This window comes from Erpetoichthys calabaricus, chromosome 8 (genome assembly GCF_900747795.2).
Source record: "Erpetoichthys calabaricus chromosome 8, fErpCal1.3, whole genome shotgun sequence".
NCBI classification, from domain to species: domain Eukaryota; kingdom Metazoa; phylum Chordata; class Cladistia; order Polypteriformes; family Polypteridae; genus Erpetoichthys; species Erpetoichthys calabaricus.
The window spans coordinates 83,633,535-83,653,434 of NC_041401.2; the positions used below are offsets into that span (position 1 = coordinate 83,633,535).

The following is a 19,900-nucleotide window of genomic DNA, read 5'->3' on the forward strand; positions in this document are numbered from 1 at the left end:
ATATTATAAAAAGAAATCCTGTCCCCTGTCCTGATAGTCTACGATACGTGATTTTTCTTGGAAGATAATTTAAAGACCCACGAGACGAAAGAGACCTGCCACTGTGCGTCTCATGGGAACATAGAATGAGAGTCTTGCAAGACACACCCTACTTACAAGCAATATCAAAAAAAACAAAAACAAGTCAGTAGTGTAAAGGCAGTCATGCAGCACACACAGCTCCAGGGCTCTCAGTGCATATAAAGTGTATAAGGTCAATACGGTAGAAATGAAATGAATAGGGTAGAAATGAAACGTCGATGATTAAACGAAGAAGAAAGAAAAGCGCTGAGAAAAGAGACTCAAATGCGTTGGACAGAAAAAAGAGCAAAAAAGAATAATCGAGGTGCAAATTCAGAAAATAAGGAAAGTAATTACCAGCCCGGAACAAGAGGAATTGAAAAAAAAGCACGTCCAATCCGGCTCTTAAATAAATGACAGTGAGTAAAAGACAAAGTAGAACTTCATAGAGATGTTTACAAACGTTGGTGCTAAACACATGCAGAGCAGTTTAGAGACTATGAAACCAGGGAAATTAGAAAGGCTCAAAAAAAAAAAAAAAACCTTGGCGCTATACACATGGGGAGAAAGTTAAAGGATATGAAAGTAGGAAAATTAGAAAATATAAAAAAGTAAAGATCGCAGTAGCACAAACAAACAAAGTGCCTTATTTAACTATGCACCAGTCTAACTTTGGTTTTGCACAATAATTACTACACTATTGCACCTTAACACTTAATTCTACTTTATTCACATAATTGTACTTATTTATTATGTTCTACTATACTGTTATCTTTCGATCTATGGCTTTTTGTTAATCTAACTGATATTCTTCTAACTTTGCACAGTTTTTGATAAGCGGATCAGGATGCATTTCACTGCGTGCTGTCCTGTATAACTATGCATGTGACAAATAAAGAATCTTGAGAATTTCAAAAACGGAGTTTACCTCGCATGCATTTATTGGTTACTTTGTTAATGTATATATATGTATCTGTCTGCTTATTTAAAAACAGAAATTTACCCCAGGAGTCAAAAACGTTCTGTCTAGCCCTTGTACAAAAACCTAGACAAAAGCTGGAGTATCACCTTGGTAACCCCATGTACTTTTGGAACTGTGAGAGGAAAATAGCACGACTTTACAGACAGGAGTCCAATGCAGAACTCTACTTACTTTGTTACTTTGTAAAAAAAAAAAAATTATTAAATGCTGATGATGTAGATCGTTTTGTCTGTGCTGAAATTCCAAACAGAGAAACCTATCCTGACCTCATTAAAAAGATTCAGCATATTGGGACTCGCAAGATTACAAATATTGTTTTTACAGAAGTTCTGAAATAAAAGTGAAACTAATGAAATAGCAACAATTCAAAGAAAAAAAAATCTTCAAAGTGTGTATCCGGAAAACCAAATACGGGGGTTGGCGAGCGAAGCTCCCTAGTATATTATATTGTGTGGTATGGTGGGGCAATGAGAGTGCTGCTGCCTCACAGTAATGTGACCAGGGTTCATGTCCTCCCTGTTTTACCCATGCCTACTTGAGTTTCCGCTGGGTGCTCTGGTTTCTTTCCACAGTCCAAAGAAGTGCAGGTTATGTGAATTTGCGATGCTAAGTTGTCAAAAGCCGTGGTTTGTGTGTTCATTCTGCGATGGACTGGTGTCCTATCCAGTAATTATTCCTGCCTTGTTACCTTTGCATTCTGGGATATGATCAACCTCCCGCAACCCCACTCAAGATTAAGCAGGTTTAGAAAATGGTATACACAAAATTGCTCTCCTCCCAGGTATACCGTGTAATTGTGCACTGCTTCCTTCTTGAAAGCTGTGAAGTCAGTTTTTTATTGGTGTCAGTGGGTGCCGGAAGTATTCCCCCCCATGAAGTTCCAATCACTTCGAAGCATGTATATTCATTCCACCAAGTCTATGAAATGGACATTTTTTTAGCACTGCAATAGCAAGTTTCAGTCCGGGAGATTAAGAAGTAAGCTGACATATACCTCCATTACCGAAAATCCTGAAATGCTGGCAAATGTACCGTTTTAAAATGAGGATTTTGTCTGTATTTTCCAGTACTGGTATACCACACAACCATACTGTTCTATAAATAGTGCTGCAAAGCTACTTCTGTTTCTGTATTTTTTGCACTTAATTCCACAATAAACTATCACAAAGATTTCATAAGCTCAGTAGCATTAGATGCTAAAAATTACAAAAAAATACATGTGTTTGTGCCTCAATGAGGGTGTCATAAGCATCTGGATTTGTTTTTTATTTTATGCATGTAAGCACACTTTATCACTTTTCCATGTGAAGCAATATTGATCAACTACTATCAAATATTTTAGTTCCCACTCTGTCCAGTGTTGGTGGCCATCTTGTACCTGATGCTGCCTGGGTTGTCCACATGACCCTGAGTTAGATAAAGTGGATAGAGATTGATTGATTGGAGTTTTACTTCCTGTGTGTAAGCTTTTAAATTTATGCGCATTAAACTTTTATTTGCCACATACATAATTAAACTTGCATTTTCCTAGGTGCACTAACTTTTCTAACACTAGGGTATCTTGTGGCCCACCAACTTCAAGTAGAGGAGCATCAAGATGTTTTCAGTTGGGCAACTATTTCCCAAGATTTATGTAGTGCTGTGACGATGTGGGTTCGCTCCATGCTCCCATTGCTTTTGGGAGCCCTTGAACCCGACACCGTCGGTAATGTCACCGATGAGCTAAGCAGTGAGGCACAACAATGAAGCAAGGGGATGGTGCAAAAAGTGCTAAAGTGCTTTTATTTAAAACAACAAAACAGTTTTCAAATAAATAAGTGCAGTGTATCAAAATAAGTCATTAAATAAGTAATCTATTAAAATAGTTGAAAAGTGGAGGCTACAATCCATTAGAAAAAAATCTTTTAAAAACGAGGCTAAAACAATGGCTGGAAGCTGTCTTTTAAAATCATCCCGGTGCGTTTCTACTGGTGACTCCCCTGCTTCTCCCGTCCAGGCAATACACCAGGGGAGCCACCCTACCTGCATCTGACCTTCTCTGCCTTCTCCTGGAGGTCTGTTTGCCTCACCGATCCCTGGCTGCAGTGGGCTTCACCAGACCTTGACATGGGCTCCCCCAACGACCAGGGTGCTCACGCTGGGGGGGTTGATTTCCCAAGTCCCGACTCCCACTGTCTTCGCTGGCCTTATGCGGCGAGCCATTCTCCTTCTGGTCACTCCCGCTCTTCAACTTGCTCAGCCGGAGCAACCACTACCGACTGCCCTTGGTGTTGGCCAAACACCCCGCTAGGGCTCACTGCTCAGCTGCCCGTGAGCCTGTGCTCGCTCGTTCTCACTCTCTTGCACCGGCTTTCCACTCCCCGCTTCCTGCCGCTTTCTCCTGCAACCTCCATTCACTTTTTTCTTTTCCTCCTTTTTCATTCTAGCCACCTCGCGCTTCTATTTATCACGGGGACGTGGATCAGATGTGGCAATTAGCAGCTCCTGGGAACAATTACAGATGCGGATGACTCCTCACTTGTGCACTTAAGCGAGGATCGCCCGCATCACGAATTCCCCGGGAACCGATCCACCACACTACCACGCCCCCTTTCTAAGCCGCGAAGGTGGCGATTATTTATTTAAATAGTGACCTTCTTGACATGAACTGTGGACCTGCTACTCCACAAGTGCTTTCAATTAAACCACTAGTCTCTATGACATTCCCATATCAATTCACATTAGCTCTGTATGGTTTTCTCATTTTATGTTGTTTTCAAATAAATCCCAAGTGTAATGATAAGACAGATTCCTCAAGTCCTTGTCTACAACTTCACTAGTTGAGTCCTCCCTATTCTCGGTCATAACTGGTTTTGTGGGTAAGTGTTTTTGTAGCTGAGTTTTTCTTTGCTGGATCACAGCAGCTTTAATGCAACACCAGATCTGTAGTAGCTTGCAAATTTAATTTTTTTCCATGATCTGTTATTTATTTGCTGTAAAAATCAGGTCATTTACAGATGTATTGTTTCATGCCACTATCATAATTATAATGGTTTGTTCCTTAAATTTGAAACTCTGCTCAAGCCTAGGATGACATGTGGCACCTATGTGTATGCAATATGCCAGGTAAGCAAACTGGGGATAGTAATCTTTGTTCAAGTATTCAAAAATAACAAAAGGAATTGGAGTATGATTATTTTAGCTACATGTATTATTGTAGAAAACATATTTAAATTAATACCCTTTTATTAGGTTCATTTTTAGGACTTTCCAATATTTTGGGTATTTTAAAGCACAAACTTTAATCCTTATTAATCTTGGGCATACACTGCCAGCAACCTCTATAGATTTGGACACCCTTTTAGTACAGATTTATATTTTACACAAAGAACCAAATAGTACTTTGCCAAATTTTAGGTGCATTTTCACTATATTGTGATAGCCTGTCTGACTGCATGAAACAACTCTGCCCCTTGAGGACCAATTATGTTGAAACATGATATACTTATTCTTCAAGGAAATTTATCGAGACTAATTTTGGTTCTTTACCAGAATTTTGACATTGGTATCGATACCACTTTTCGGATCTCATTTCCAGCACCAAAACATTTTCAAAGCAAAAACGGATAACTCCAAAACACCCTCTGTCTTACTTTAGCCTCTCTGGTTCATCACACAATTGCCCACCCTCCTGGTGCACCGTTCCATCATGTTGCACTATAAACCACTTCCCTTTTGATAGCCAGGAAGTCCTGATCATATCAAAGTAATAAAGGGGGCCTCTCACGTTGAAGCACAGTTTTATTTTGTATAGTTTATGAAACAGGCGTTTTTCAACAACTGCAATAGCAAGTGTTTAAGAAAGGTAACATTTACATGTTACACCGGGACCAAAGATCCCATGACCATGTACCATTTTAATATTTGGGCTTTTTGGTACTTTTCCAGTACTGGTATACCGTGCAATCCTAGTTGAGACAGTTACATTTTCATTGAGACATCTTGAACAGATCACTCTGTATACAGTTTTAAAATTTCAACACTCTCCCAGTGAAAAGCATTGCCGAATTTGCAAACTCATCTGACTTGAAACAAACAAAAGTTCTGTTCGACTTCAAGTATGAATTAGTTCGCTGGTGCAGCTTTAAGCTGACAATAGTTACACCAATTTGTATATTTTTCTCTTTTTCACCTCCGGTAGCTGCGACTGATGGCAAACAGATCCCCAGTACAAGTTAATGAAACAAGAGCTGATGGTGTGTACGGGTAGGAAGTCACTGTCACTGGCTGTTTGAGTGCACATGCTAGTGCAGTCTGATTGCAGTGTGCAGATACTCCTGCATGCATCTTCCTCCTCCTGATTGTTTAAGTCTTAACAGGTAAGTGTGATATGTGGCCGGCCGTTCATCCCGGCCAATACCCCCAGGCCACCAGGTGGAGCCCTCCCTGCAGCATGGAGGTGCCCCGAATGCCAGCAGGTAATTCTGGACAATGCAGTTTTTATCCCCAACCCTGCTGGATGCCGTGGGGGCCGCTAGGGGAGGCTACAGGGAGGAATAAGGATTATTTGCCTTGCGCCCCGGAAGTACACTCAAGTCACATGGACAGGAGGAATGCCGTGCTTCCGGGGTGAAGAAAGAAGGATTTTTATCCGACCCGGAAGTGTTCCAGGTCACGTGGACAGAGAGGGTGAAACGCTTCCAGGTCATGGACTATAAAAAGGGACTGTGAAAGACCAGAGCGTGGAGCTGAGCTGGGTGGAAGGGTGGCAACGCATCTGGGAGTGTGGAGGATTGTATTGATTGTTTGATTATTGAGAGTATTGTGGAGTGTAGGTGCTTTGTGCACTTTAATATTGTCAGAATAAATAATTATTGGACTTTTACCTGGTGTCTGAAGACTGGTCAGAGGGTTCAAGGGGTCGAGAGGACCTCAAACTGTCACATAAGTTAAATGATCTTACTAGCCGTAAACATGTATAATGCAAGCAAGGAAAACAAAGGTTATTTTAAATCTTGAATGAAATACCCTTTAGCATGTGACATTGTGCACAGAGCTTATAAAGTTTTAGTCAGTGTTATTTATCTTATGCTAAACAAGCCTCACAGCTTCATTATTGACACATTATGATGATTTACTATTTAGTGTCATTATAATTTACTAGGGTGGCCAGAAATCCAGGTGACAGGGGCTTTCCCAGTTTCAGGCTATGAGTCCTAATAAATAAGTTAATAATATCAACATGTTTTAACAGTCTGCCCATTTAATAAACCACTTCTCTGCTGAAACAAACCAACACGGCAATATATCTAGAAAAGCATGTAAAAACTCCAAAGGGGACCACCTCATACCCCAGCACCCAGTTTGATATACAGGTAGTCCCCAGGTTGTGGACATCCGACATACGAACGGGGCTGCAGCTGCGACGCATGCGTCAAAGTAACTGCCGCTCAATCATCTTCAGCCCGGGGATGGTGCAAGCGGTGGCTGGATGGAGGCTGGAGGGGGTCGATATCACTGCTTGCGCAGTGTAGTGTCTGTCGGGTGGCAAGTGGTTTCACTGCTCGCCCACCACACACGGCTGCCCCGTTCGTTCTAGGTGGGTGGCTGATAATGCTGCAAGTGGTGACCCGGTTGTGGGTGAACGGGGAGGCGGGGGGTAGCATTGTAGTGTGCCTCGGATGGCTGCGTGTGAAAGGGGTCAGTGGTGCGGCGGACACTGCAGGCAGCATACTGTAGTAGAGGTGACTGATGTGTGCTGGTGATGAACTGCCCGTCGCTGCCCTCATTCATTCTCAATAGCAAGCCTGCTTGTAATGTTACGCACATAGCAAGAGGTCCAGATCTAATTCTGCAGATCCAGAGCGTCCGGATGACTTTGATTTATGCGGGGACGATTCCAGTTCGGCGCGAAGACGATTCTTCGTGTCATCAGTTCGCACACTTCTCGATGGTCCGGGATTTTTCGGGTGATTTTCTGTGTAATAAACTGAATAAGTTATAGCGTAATGAAAAATGCAAAATTAGATCTGGACCACCCTATACATCAGACATGTTGACGACTGGTGCCTAATCTGCTGTGATAGCGTGTACAGTGCTGTACAGAAGAGCTCATGTTAACCTTTTGTCTTCACCCTTCAAGAATGTCTCTGAAACACAAATCTGATGCAAGTGCTGGTGCTACAGTAAAGAAGAGAAAAACCATCACCATTGAAAATAAAGTAGAAATAATAAAAAGGTCAGAAAGAGATGTAACTCCATCATTCATTGGCAGAGCACTTGGTTATAGTCGGTCAACAATAACATTTATTAAAGTAATGTACCTGTTCCGACTTGCATACAAATTCAACTTAAGTACAAACCTACAGTCCCTATCTCGTACGTAACCTGGGGACTGCCTGTAATATACGTATAATAACACAGTCAAAACTCTGATGGGGGGAAGCTTCATTAAGAACTTGTGTTAAATTTGAACAGCAACAGCTTCTCAAATATGACCAATAAGCAGATAATTACAGACATTTATTTGTGTCCACATCAGACATTGAGAGGAATCTTATGTGTTCATTTGTGAAAGTGTGTGTTTGTTTATTTTTACCTGTACCTGGAACCCTCACTTTTGATAATGTTATAAACCAGGCATTAAATGAATGAGCATGTGCTTTATGCGTGGGCATACATGCTACACAAATATCCCAATTTAAGACTTTGAAAATCTGGTTACCCTATAATTTACTAATGGAGGTCCACATTTACCTAGTACCCTTAGTGGACAGTAACTGTAATAAAGTTTGCCTTTCACTTACATTATGCCCTAACATTAGACCTATATAAAACGAAAGACCTGTGTGTGTGTGTGTGTGTGTGTGTGTGTGTGTGTGTACACGGAGCAGTTTGCTCAACCCATGCTCAATCACAGCCACTAGATGGCGCTTACATGCATCTCACTACGAAAGACTTGTGTGCTGAAGTTTTCAGTAAAAACATTGCCTGGAGGTATTTTCTTGAGACGGAGATTAGTAGGACTCATATGTCAGCAATACAGTTAAGATATCGTATTGCCAGTGCCTTCTTATGAAAGCCATCGGGACAGCAAGCACAGGTGGGTCCACATCCTCTGCCATGGGTCATTCTTAAGAGTTAGCTTGATGCCTCTTCAAGTTTACGAATATAGTAAAACTGCTAGGGACTCTTCGGGTTGTTTTTTGTCCTGAAGACCACACACAGCTAGTTTGTCATAACTGAATAGCTTTGCATGTCCTGTTTCATGAAAATTACAACAGCCAGGCAAAGAAGGAATTATCTACAAAGGTATTTTATTTTTTTACTTAGGTTATGTTCACTGCCAATTCCTAATTGTTACTATGTGTGGATATGGGGTGTGTGTGTTTGTGAGTGAGAGTGGTTCTTGTGATGGACTAGAGTCCAATCCTGGTGAGATGGCCTTTGGACCCTGCAATACTGATGGATTGAGAAGGTTTTAGAACCTTCCCTACTGAACTCTGAGAACCAAAGTCCTTCCATAGCCGTCAAACACACCTGAATGTTACAACGTGTACATTTTCTAATTTGTTTAAAAAAAACGCTGAACCCAAATTTCAGCTCATTGTAATCCTTGGTTCAGTGGCATGTGATAGTTTACATGGTTTCATTCTATAATACAGGTAATTTCTTTTTTTTCTGTCCTCTGTGTTTTGATGACCAACTGATGAGCTTTCCTCATTTTTATGCTACTGTTTAAGCTTTATTGATCGACCACTCAGATATTGAGCAAGCACCTGAATATTGTACAAGAGGGTACATCATAGAAGTTTAGTAGTTTCAGTAAAGGGTCAATAAAATAAAATAACTGCTTAAGAGCAGTGGTTTTTTGATAACTGTTGGGAGCATTTCAATAATTTGCTGAATTTCCTTTTCAGGCAAATAAAGCAATATCCAACTATGTAAATTTCACACATTGCTTGTAACTTAATCATATATGAATAGGATTATCACATAGAACACACTTCTAAGAATACAGGCATTAGAGGATGTAAAGGGATACCTAGCTGAGAAAATATTGGAAAGATTGCAGCTTGGTGGGACAGTTAAGGCAAATGGCTGCACAAGACGTTGAAAAGAGAGGGAGGAGGGGACAGTAAGAAAGAGCTCAGTATGTACTTCAGAAGAATAATAGGTAAGGGAAAGCAATGCAAGGGATAAGGAGTTGGAAGGGAGTCTGGAGTATGGTGAAAGTTCTCCAGGGTGTTAAACGTTGGGTCATCTAGCAAATGTCAGGTAGGCCTGATCTTCTTGAGAAGGGAGAGGAAGACTGACTGAGGCCTGCAGAAATTTAACTGGAAGCTTAGAACAGCTCCAGGTTTGCAGGTGGCAGATAGCACATGGCATGCACAGGTGGAATGTTGCTGAATGAAGGCATGTAGACTCCTACAGTATTAGGCTGCCTTCCACATCTTAGGTAAAGAGACACTGAAATCAAATTGTTCAATTAATGCTCTGTTTTAGATAGCCGCAACCTTGTGTAGGACCATTTGGTTTACATTCTTTCTGCTAACTCTATCCATGTCTAACAGTGACAGGGGGTGGCATATTCCTAATTCCTGTCTTGAACCCTGGCTACTGTTCAGATGTTTGTCTTTAAGCTCCACAGGCTGTGTGTTTTAAGAACTATTCCATTGTTGAAGGAGTTTTAGGGTTAATTGCAAATTACTTTTTTTTTTTTTTTACACCACTCTTAAATCAGTAGCGAGATTTAGATTCAGAACCAACATTTATTATAATTTTTTTCCTGGGATTATAAAAAGGTTTATTATTAACTGATTTTAATAAGATTAATGGTCTTAAATAGACTAAGATACATTGCCTCTAGATATAATATAATTTGGACAGCTTCATTAACATAACTGGCCTTGACAGTTTTTTATAATTCAGACTTCCCTGTGTGTTTGCACACAACAAACACAAGATGAATGCTGTTATTCTGCCTTGTTGCCAGGGAAACCATACTGAGACACACCTACAGTATAAGGTATATGAATCTGTACCAGAAGCAAGATTTTTCAATGAAAATGCAAAATTAAAACTCAGCAGTTCTGCAGTATTACAGTTTATGTACTGGAAAGGGATTTGGCAGTTTTAAAATGTTAAGTGTTGTAATTAAGTTCTATAGTGTGTGTATTCCTCTTTTTATTTGAAAGAAAAATATGCTGATGATATATCCTAACAGTATGATACACCGAATAAGAAAAACCTATTACTCGGTTCATCCCACTTAAATCTTTTTTTCTTAATTTTGCAAATGGATTTCAAATATCTAAGTGTCCATATTAACTCCAGATTTTTCAGAGGATGAAGATAACAGTGTACTCTGTAGCCACATTCTTCTTGGTCTTTTGCTTGAAACATGGAAACTTTCTTGTTACAAGACCTGACTTCTTTTTTCAGATTATTGTAGCTGCCTTTAATGGAGTAAACAGTGCTGGAGTTTTTCATAGCCCAACACTGGCAGCCATTCAAGTCTTGACTATGAAAAGCTCAAACCTGCAGTGTGAATACAACATTTATTTTTTTAAAAATCCTAGATTTCTGCTTAGACAAACTCCTCTCTCCTATCATCTTATGACACAACATTAGATTAAGCAGTGTTACACAATGGATGGATATGATTAACACTCCCTAGGTTGTAAAAGAGGATGTGTACAGACGGGACCTTTATTGGTGGGGCGGCCACTATAGCAAAAGGATAGATGGAGAATGTCTCCTGGAGCCATGTGTTCCCCCGATACACTGTGTGGTAGCCTCCCTCTGGCATAGCTCCTGTCTGTACTCCCACAGAGCAGTGTGGGAGTTGTGGTTTTGGTGGAAATCCCTGTTGGGGTCTTTGGGTACTACTAGAGGTAGTTGCTGCGGGCTAGCTCCCCTCTTGGGAGGAAGCTCAGCATGACACGGAAGTGCTTCCAAGTTATAGTGCTGATGTGCTGGAGGTATACCCAGGTACAGGATAAAAAGGATTGCACCACCTTCCCCAGGTGAGTCAGTCGGAAGTGGAGTCGGGCAAAGCTCACTGTGGAGGAGAAAGTGTATGAGAAAAAAATAATAAGGAAGAAGAATTACTGAAGGGGAAGACCTGTACAAAAGTATTGTTGTTAATACAAAGTACCGCATATACTTGAGTATAAGCCGACCCAAAAATAAGCCGAGGTACCTAATTTTACATACAAAAACTGGAAAAACTTATTGACTCCAGTATAAGCCTAGGGTGGGAAATGCAGCAGCTACTGATAAGTTTCAATAATTAAAATAAATACCAATAAAATTACCGTACATTAATTGAAGCATCAGTAGGTTAAATGTTTTTGAGTATTTATTTCAAAGAAACAGTAAACTAGCTCTGTAAGTGGAGAAGAGGGTCAACAAAAACAATATGGTATCTCTCTCTTTTGCTCGCTCTCTCACTCGCGCGCACACGCACATGTGTGTGTCTCTCTCTCGCGCTCAATGCACAGAGAGAGACTGAACACGTGTGGAAATCATTGGCGTGCAAAAAATGAAAGGGAAACTGGCTTGTTCGTATACCGGGGGGCAGCGGGACCTGACTCAAATATAAGCCGAGGGTGATGTTTTTCAGCACGTTTTGGGTGTTGAAAAACTCCGCTTATATTCAAGTATATACGGTACATTAATTTAAGAGTAGTTTAGAGTAGTTGTGTGAAGGGTTTTTGAGGCCACCTATTGGCCATAAGGCAAATTGAATTATTCTGAACAATATGTGTGTGTGTTGATTTTTTTAGGAGTATTGTAAACTCTGTCTACTTTTTAGATATCTTAATAAGGTACAGAGTTCTGTCTGGAAGGGTGAATAGACCCAGGTTTCATTGTGGGGATTGTTTTATCTTGTCCACCTCAAAACTGGGACTTCTGGCATCTGTTGCAATCAAATATAAATATGGAGGCGTTTGGTATGAGAGATTTCTGTTCCAGAACTTAAAAATAACGACATGTAGGTCATATCTCAGAATATGAAAATAATTAGAAATACTTTTTTTTTTTTTTTTTTTTTATTACTCTTTTGAACATCACATTCTGTTGACCTATATTGGGCTATTAGATCTTTCTAGCTTTGTCCATCTCCCCTCTACTCGTAATGGTTATGTAAGTATACTTTTCAAAAGAGTAACATACTTAAGAGATTGATTAGCTTAGTCTGGATTTATACAACCAAGCAGACTGTAGAAAATTTTCAGCTGATATAGTTTATGGAACCCTAGCAGAGCCTTTGGGAGCAGGAGATGGATGACATTATCAGTGACTACACTAGTGTCTCACAATAAACCGTTACATACATTTTGTTCCATTTTTCAGGGTCCTTCTACTGTACTTGCCAGTGAGAAGCAAAGCTTCATCTGAGTGCCGTCTTCATTAAAACCTAATGTTTTGTTTTTTTCCTGTAATTCTTGATCTTTAAATGCTGACTTATTATTCATTTCTATCTGGCAATGTTTTAGATATATTCCTTTACTTTAGCTGATGTCCTGGTGAGAGGTTCAAAGGAAATCTTCAGTTACATCACTGATTTGAACTCAAAGCCATTTTTGACAGTTTTTTCAAAGTACAGTAGTGTAAAAAATTGTTGTGATACTTATTGGTGGTCATAAAGTCAGAGTGAGGAAAAGTCATCATTTAACACAATAGAAATGATTAGTCTGACCACTGCCAAGGAAATGTGCAGAACTGTTACCTCCTTTTCAAGTTCCAGTTTGTCAGGTGTACAGGTACTGCCAAAGAGAGATTGAGGCCTGAATTCTACATGGAAAGTATCTGTAGCCAGTTACTCAAATAAAAAAAATTGCTTGTAACATCTGAAACTGAGCAGAAGAATAGTTATACCTTGAATTCTTTTCATCCATCCATCCATTTTGTAATTTTGGGTTACTGTGTGTAGTTTACATGCTTGTGTGTAATTGATTCCAGAATCATAAAGTTGTGAGTGTTAGGTTAGTTGGAACCCTTTACAAGGATAGACTTCGGCTCCCTGTGATTCTAAACAGAATAGTTTATCATTCAAGTGCCTATAGATTGACTCTGCAGCTATTCCTGTGCTGCTGCTTATAAAGAAACATGCAATGATCTTCTCCAGGTTCAGTACATAAGTATAGTTATTAAAATACAGGTCATTTTTTAGTTTTGATCCTCACAAAAAAGTTCACAAATACAAATTGATAACGTGTCCAATTTTCATTATTCTTTACTTTTGTTTGGACCGATTTCAGAAATTCTAAATGATGTAAAATGGCTGAGGTAATAGAGTATATTCATTATACTAGAAAAAAAACTGGTTTAACTCCCTGAATATTATTTTTTATAATTTTTTTTAAAGATTTTGATAATTATACTCTAGTAATAACATAGCAGACTCTTTTGCTGGGTTAGATTCTTTAGACCCTCTTGAATCGTTGAAACAATCAATATTTGATGTAGCCCATTATATTACTGAACTTGTATACTGTATTAATTACTAACTCTTGTCAACAGACATACATTATATGGTTTTAAAACCCCAGTCCCTGTAAAGAATGGAGGCACCTTGACCTACCCCTTAAGAGCTACAACAGGGCAAAGTGGGAATCGGGGATGGCTTTGTACTTTGCATCATTCTGCACATCCTAAGCAAAATCTGCCAAAAGCTGGTAGCCCTCCCTAATGAAAAGATCCACTGGTAGGTATGTTTCCAACCTTATTTTTCAAAATGGCGCTAAGAAGTCAAAATAAATGTATTTTTACATAAGTGGAATATGAGAAGGGTAGACTCTGGACTTTTTAGTTTGACTTCAAATTCAAGTTCATGTTTTATTGTCATACAGTATATTGCAACAACATTCTTACTTGCATGTCTCCCTCAGACTAGTTACATTAATACGTTATCAACACCAGGCAAAAAAGACAATGGATACAGCATCATACATTATTACCATATAAGCCAAAAACATACATTTGTCAGTATGAATGGTTGTTAAGTAAATTATTGCAGCAACCTCTGGAACTGCACCAAATCAGACACAGATGCTGAGAAAAATGTATCTTATTTTTTAGAGACTAACTACAGCATAAGGAGGAAACTTTTTAGCTTGGAGAGAGTCTGTGCTTCACCATCAAGTGGAAAGGCACAAACTGTGGAAGGGAGAACAGAACTGAAAGCTGCAGTAATAATGACAGTGTTCACTCTGCTTACTCTGAATGCCAGTCTATTTTGAACAGTCTATTTAGTGGATATAGCATAGTGAGTTTAAACCTCACATCTGTTTATTGTGTGTGTAGAGCTCATACAATCTCACTGTGTCTGTGTGGCTTTCCCTCCATACCCAAAGATGTCTGGTTATTAACAAGTCCAAATTGACCTAGTGTGTATATGTATGTAAGTGAATCCTGTCATTAAGTGGCACTTTGTTCAGGGCTATTTCCTGCTTTGCACCCCCTACTATTGCAGTAGTCTCCAGTTCCATGTGACTCTAGACTGAATGGGTTATGTTACAAAAAGAGTGTGTCTGTACTGTGATGCATTCATGACCAGATCAGAATTTGTTTCTGCCTTGCACCATTCACTTTCATGCAGGTGGATGCCATTAATCGGTTAGCAGTTTATTGACAATTTAAAATTTGACGCCATTCAGTAATGTAAAGAATAACAAACTAGTTGTTAAAAACAGATCAGTACATGGCCAAGTAGATAAGATTTAAAGGGCACCTAAGGTGCATCTAATTTGTTAAATAAGAGAAATGGCAAAAGAAAAATATTAATTTTCCAAAGCCTATTACTTTTGCAGATTTGATATGACTGCTGCGACTCTATGAAGCAAATGGTGTACACCTTAGACCTACTAGCGTTAGGTCTGGTTTACAGTTTCTAGCAGAAACTGAACAAGAAGTAATTAAATTGATAGCTAATGTTAGTGCCTATGCAAAGTGTTTTAACTTTTCAAATTAGATTTCCATACAGTAAATAATGCATTGCAGGAAAATTATTATTACAACAAAACTAATTGGATTATAAGCTATAAAAGAATGGAATGACATTGTCACCTTGGTAAATTATATTCCCCTTTATAAAAATATCAATAATGTAATTTATCAGTATAAACAAGGGGGCTCCGCCCCCTGCTCGCTTCGCTCGTCTACCCCCGGCGTTTTGAACCCGTGCCCGCTGGGCAGCCACGTGTGAGGATGACGCACGTTTAATATGGAGCGTTCACTCGTGTCACTGTGGGGCCCCCCACTGTTAATACGGAGCTCCGTCCATACTATTATGCGGTGCATTGTGGACTACTGCGGACCCCATAGTGTTTCCCGTTTCAGTTTGTATCTCGGTCAGTCGAGCTTTTGTTTTTGAAGCTTTTGAATTCCGGTCTTCATTATCTGTAACCTGCTGTCCATGTGTTTGGCCCCCTCGTTTAACCTGTTTATGACGTTTTACTTTGCTTTCTACTCTGTCTTTCGTTTCTGATCTCACTTTATTCTGCTTTTGTTTCAATGACACCTGGTCCGTGGTGAATATATTTTCCCTTTTTCGAGTAATAATTTTCATTTGTTTGCGATACTGTGATGTTTATCGTACTGTTAATAATGCATCACTGTAATGTGATTCACCTATGCTGTATAGTTTGGACGTGTGAGGATGACGTATGTTTAATACGGAGCGTTCGCCCGTGTCACTCTGGGTCTCCCCACTGTTACTACGAAGCTCTTTCCGAACTATTATGCGGTGCATTGTGGAGCACTGCGGACTCTGTAGTGTTTCCCGTTTCACTTCGTATCTCGTTTAGTCGAGCTCTTTCTTTTTGGAGCATTGCCTGCCTGGTCTGCGGCATTTTAGACGCACGTTGTAGGCGCCTGCGTTCATTAATTATATCTAGGCAGGCGCGTGTTTGTATCTCGGTCACTCGAGCTGTGTCGTGTTGAATCCGTGCCTGCTTTGCCTACGCAGTTTGAGACGCGCGTTGTAGGCGTCCATGTTCATTAGATCTGTCCACGTGAGCTCAGTGTCGAAGCTGTGTTAGTTGTTGAGCTGTTTGGTTTTGGAGCCGACACAGTTTTGCTTCCACGGTTTCAGACGCGTGTCCGTACCATCTCGGGTTTGATGTATGAACCTTTGTGGACTCCGTAGTGTGTCCCGTTTCACTCTGGGGCGGGACGTTGACTCCTCTTGTTTTACTATGTCTTCTCCTGCGCCTTCACCACGCATTAGTGCCACTCACAGTATGGCAGCGACGCCTGCGCCTTCCGTATTATGTCGGTTTTTACCATGCTGTGTAGGCGCCTTTGCCTTTTGTACTTTACCGCGCCTTCTGACGCACGATGTAGGTGCCTGCACCTTCCGGGTCCGCCTCCGCTGTGTCGTGTGGATGTTTAACTGTCGTTGTTTCTGCCTTTATATTCTGTATCTCGGTGTGCATGTGTTTCGTGCCTAGGTTTTTTTGAAGCTGTTGCATTCCAGTTTTCATCATCTGTAACCCGCTCTCCATGTGTTTGTCCCCATTCTTTAATCCCTTTATAAAGTTTTACTTTGTTTCCTACTCTGTGTTTTATTTCTGACCTCGCTTTATCCTGCTTGCGGCATGTCAGACGGTTCGTAGTCTCTCCCGTTTTGCTCTGGTGCGGGGGGGGCTTTGTGTGGCGCCTGCGCACGTGCGTAGTCTCTCCCGTTTCACTCGGGGGGGGGGGGGGGCTTTGTGTGGCACTTGCGCACTATGTCTTTTGCGTCCACGGGCAGGTCCCTGCGTCCATATCCGGTTTACCATTCTCATTTAGTAATATGGACTAGCCAGTGAGCTGCAATGTAGCTTGCTAAAATACGCCCCTGACTTGTGATCAGATCACTTAACTGACCTGCAGTTGTAATTTGGGCACGTATTTCTAAAGCACGTTGGCTGTGTATCCATAATAGTAAGATGCTACTTAAAGTTCACTTATTGTCATTATCAAGAGATGTGGGTTAGTAAATTTCAGAATGCTAAGATAAAATATCAAGTTCTAAAGGATCTTAATATATCCAGTAGTATTCAAATCCATCATTTTTCTGGGCCTGCTTTTTCCATTTAAAAAAAAAAAAAAAAGCTTGGAGGCTGGAGCCAATCCTGGCAGCATTTTGTCTTAAGGCAGAAGCCATTTATAGATGTAATTAAAATCTATTGCAGAGCAATCCCATGCACACATCTGTAGTTTCTGATACCATCCTCTTTAATAAAATCCCTGTGTGCGTCCATGTGTGTGTGTCTTCTGGTGAAGTGCACATGCGCGGTGAGACACTTCAAAGCAGATGCTTCAAAGGCCGCCTGACGCGTCACACAAGACAGAGTGGGCGGGACCTATAAAATATCGTGCGGCCGATCCAATCGGATTTCGGTAAATGAGGTAACACCTAAAACATAAGGCATGAAAAATCCAATTGGGTATTGAGACGCGGAGACTAGCTTCCCCAAAGAGGTGGGATTAGTGTTTGTTGTTGTGCAAGTGTTCACTCTGAGGATGTCAGATTTGCGATTAAGAAGCATGGCCCAGGAAAGTGTAAAGTGTCAGTTGTTGAAGGGGTTTTCCTAAATATACGAATTTTCATGATATTACAATAGGATGACTTTTAAAATTTGATTTATTTTCGCGCACATAAAATCCGTTGCTGGGGAGAAGCCACACATAAAATAATCAGCTGCACGCCAGCACAGATTAAAATACTTGCTGGGGAACTGCACAGTACTTGCTGGAGAGACGCCACAGCAAGCTAAAATAAAGAGAGGCAGGATAGGAGATCTTCAAACGGAAACAACTTATCAATCAACAGCCACAGAGGAGAGGATAAGTGTAATATTAATTATACTTACTGTATTGTCATATACGTTTCTATTTTATTTTTATTATTATTTTACTTAAGGCTTCTTGCAAAAATATTTCTGTGGCCGTAAGGTAGTCGGTGCCTGTCGTGGCGGCAATCCCCAAACCCGTTGGTGGACACCAGCGGTGAAGGATGCCGTCAAGCTGAAGAAGGAGTCCTACCGGTCCCTTTTGTCCTGTGGGACTCTGGAGGCAGCTGATAGGTACCGGCAGGCCAAGCGGAATGCGGCTTCGGTGGTTGCTGAGGCAACAACTCGGGCATGGGAGGAGTTTGGGGAGGCCATGGAGAACGAGTTTCGGACGGCTTCAAGGAGATTCTGGTCCACCGTCCGGCGTCTCAGGAGGGGGAAGCAGTGCAGCGTCAACACTGTGTATGGTGGGGATGGTGCGCTGCTGACCTCGACTCGGGACGTTGTGGGTCGGTGGGGGGGGAGTACTTCGAAGACCTCCTCAATCCCACTAACATGCCTTCCAATGAGGAAGCAGAGCCTGGGGACTCGGAGGTGGGCTCCCCCATCTCTGGGACTGAGGTCACTGAGGTGGTCAAAAAACTCCTTGGTGGCAGGGCCCCAGGGGTGGATGAGATACGCCCGGAGTTCCTCAAGGCTCTGGATGTTGTAGGGCTGTCTTGGTTGACACGTCTCTGCAACATCGCATGGACATCAGGGACAGTGCCTCTGGATTGGCAGACTGGGGTGGTGGTCCCCCTCTTTAAGAAGGGGGACTGGAGGGTGTGTTCCAACTACAGAGGGATCACACTCCTCAGCCTCCCTGGAAAAGTCTATTCAGGGGTTCTGGAGAGGAGGGTCCGTCGGATAGTCGAACCTCGGATTCAGGAGGAACAGTGTGGTTTTCGTCCTGGTCGCGGAACAGTGGACCAGCTCTACACCCTTAGCAGGGTCCTGGAGGGTGCATGGGAGTTCGCCCAACCACTCTACATGTGTTTTGTGGACTTGGAAAAGCCGTTCGACCGTGTCCCTCGGGGAATCCTGTGGGGGGTGCTCCGAGAGTATGGGGTACCGGACCCCCTGATAAGAGCTGTTCGGTCCCTGTACGATCGGTGTCATTGCCGGCAGTAAGTCGAACCCGTTTCCAGTGAGAGTTGGACTCCGCCATGGCTGCCCGTTGTCACCGATTCTGTTCATAACTTTTATGGACAGAATTTCTAGGCGCAGCCAGGGTGTTGAGGGGGTCCGGCTTGGTGGACTCAGGATTGGGTCACTGCTTTTTGCAGATGATGTTGTCCTGTTTGCTTCATCAGGCCGTGATCTTCAGCTCTCTCTGGATCGGTTCGCAGCCGAATGTGAAGCGGCTGGGATGGGAATCAGCACCTCCAAATCCGAGACCATGGTCCTCAGCCGGAAAAGGGTGGAATGCCTTCTCAGGGTTGAGAGTGAGATCCTGCCCCAAGTGGAGGAGTTCAAGTATCTCGGGGTCTTGTTCACAAGTGAGGGAAGAATGGAGCGTGAGATCGACAGGCGGATCGGTGCGGCATCCGCAGTGATGCGGGCTCTGCATCGGTCTGTCGTGGTGAAAAAGGAGCTGAGCCATAAGGCAAAGCTCTCAATTTACTGGTCGATCTATGTTCCTACCCTCACCTATGGTCATGAGCTATGGGTAGTGACCGAAAGAACGAGATCGCGAATACAAGCGGCTGAAATGAGTTTTCTCCGCAGTCATCCGGGAGGGGCTCAGAGTAGAGCCGCTGCTCCTCCGCATTGAGAGGAGTCAGATGAGGTGTCTCGGGCATCTGATCAGGATGCCTCCTGGACGCCTCCCTGGTGAGGTGTTCCGGGCACGTCCAACTGGGAGGAGGCCCCGGGGAAGACCCAGGACACGCTGGAGGGACTATGTCTCCCGGCTGGCCTGGGAACGCCTTGGGATTCCCCCGGAAGAGCTAGAAGAAGTGGCCGGGGAGAGGGAAGTCTGGGCATCTCTGCTCAAGCTGCTGCCCCCACGACCCAACCTCGGATAAGCGGAAGAGGATGGATGGATGGATGA

At 42.0% G+C, this 19,900-nt stretch overlaps 1 protein-coding gene across 1 annotated transcript in view; it reads left to right on the forward strand.

The window, feature by feature from the left end:
* The window catches only part of ywhag1 (3-monooxygenase/tryptophan 5-monooxygenase activation protein, gamma polypeptide 1), a 49,767-nt gene that overhangs the window by 16,865 nt on the left and 13,002 nt on the right, over nucleotides 1-19,900 (forward strand). The window lies entirely within an intron of this gene.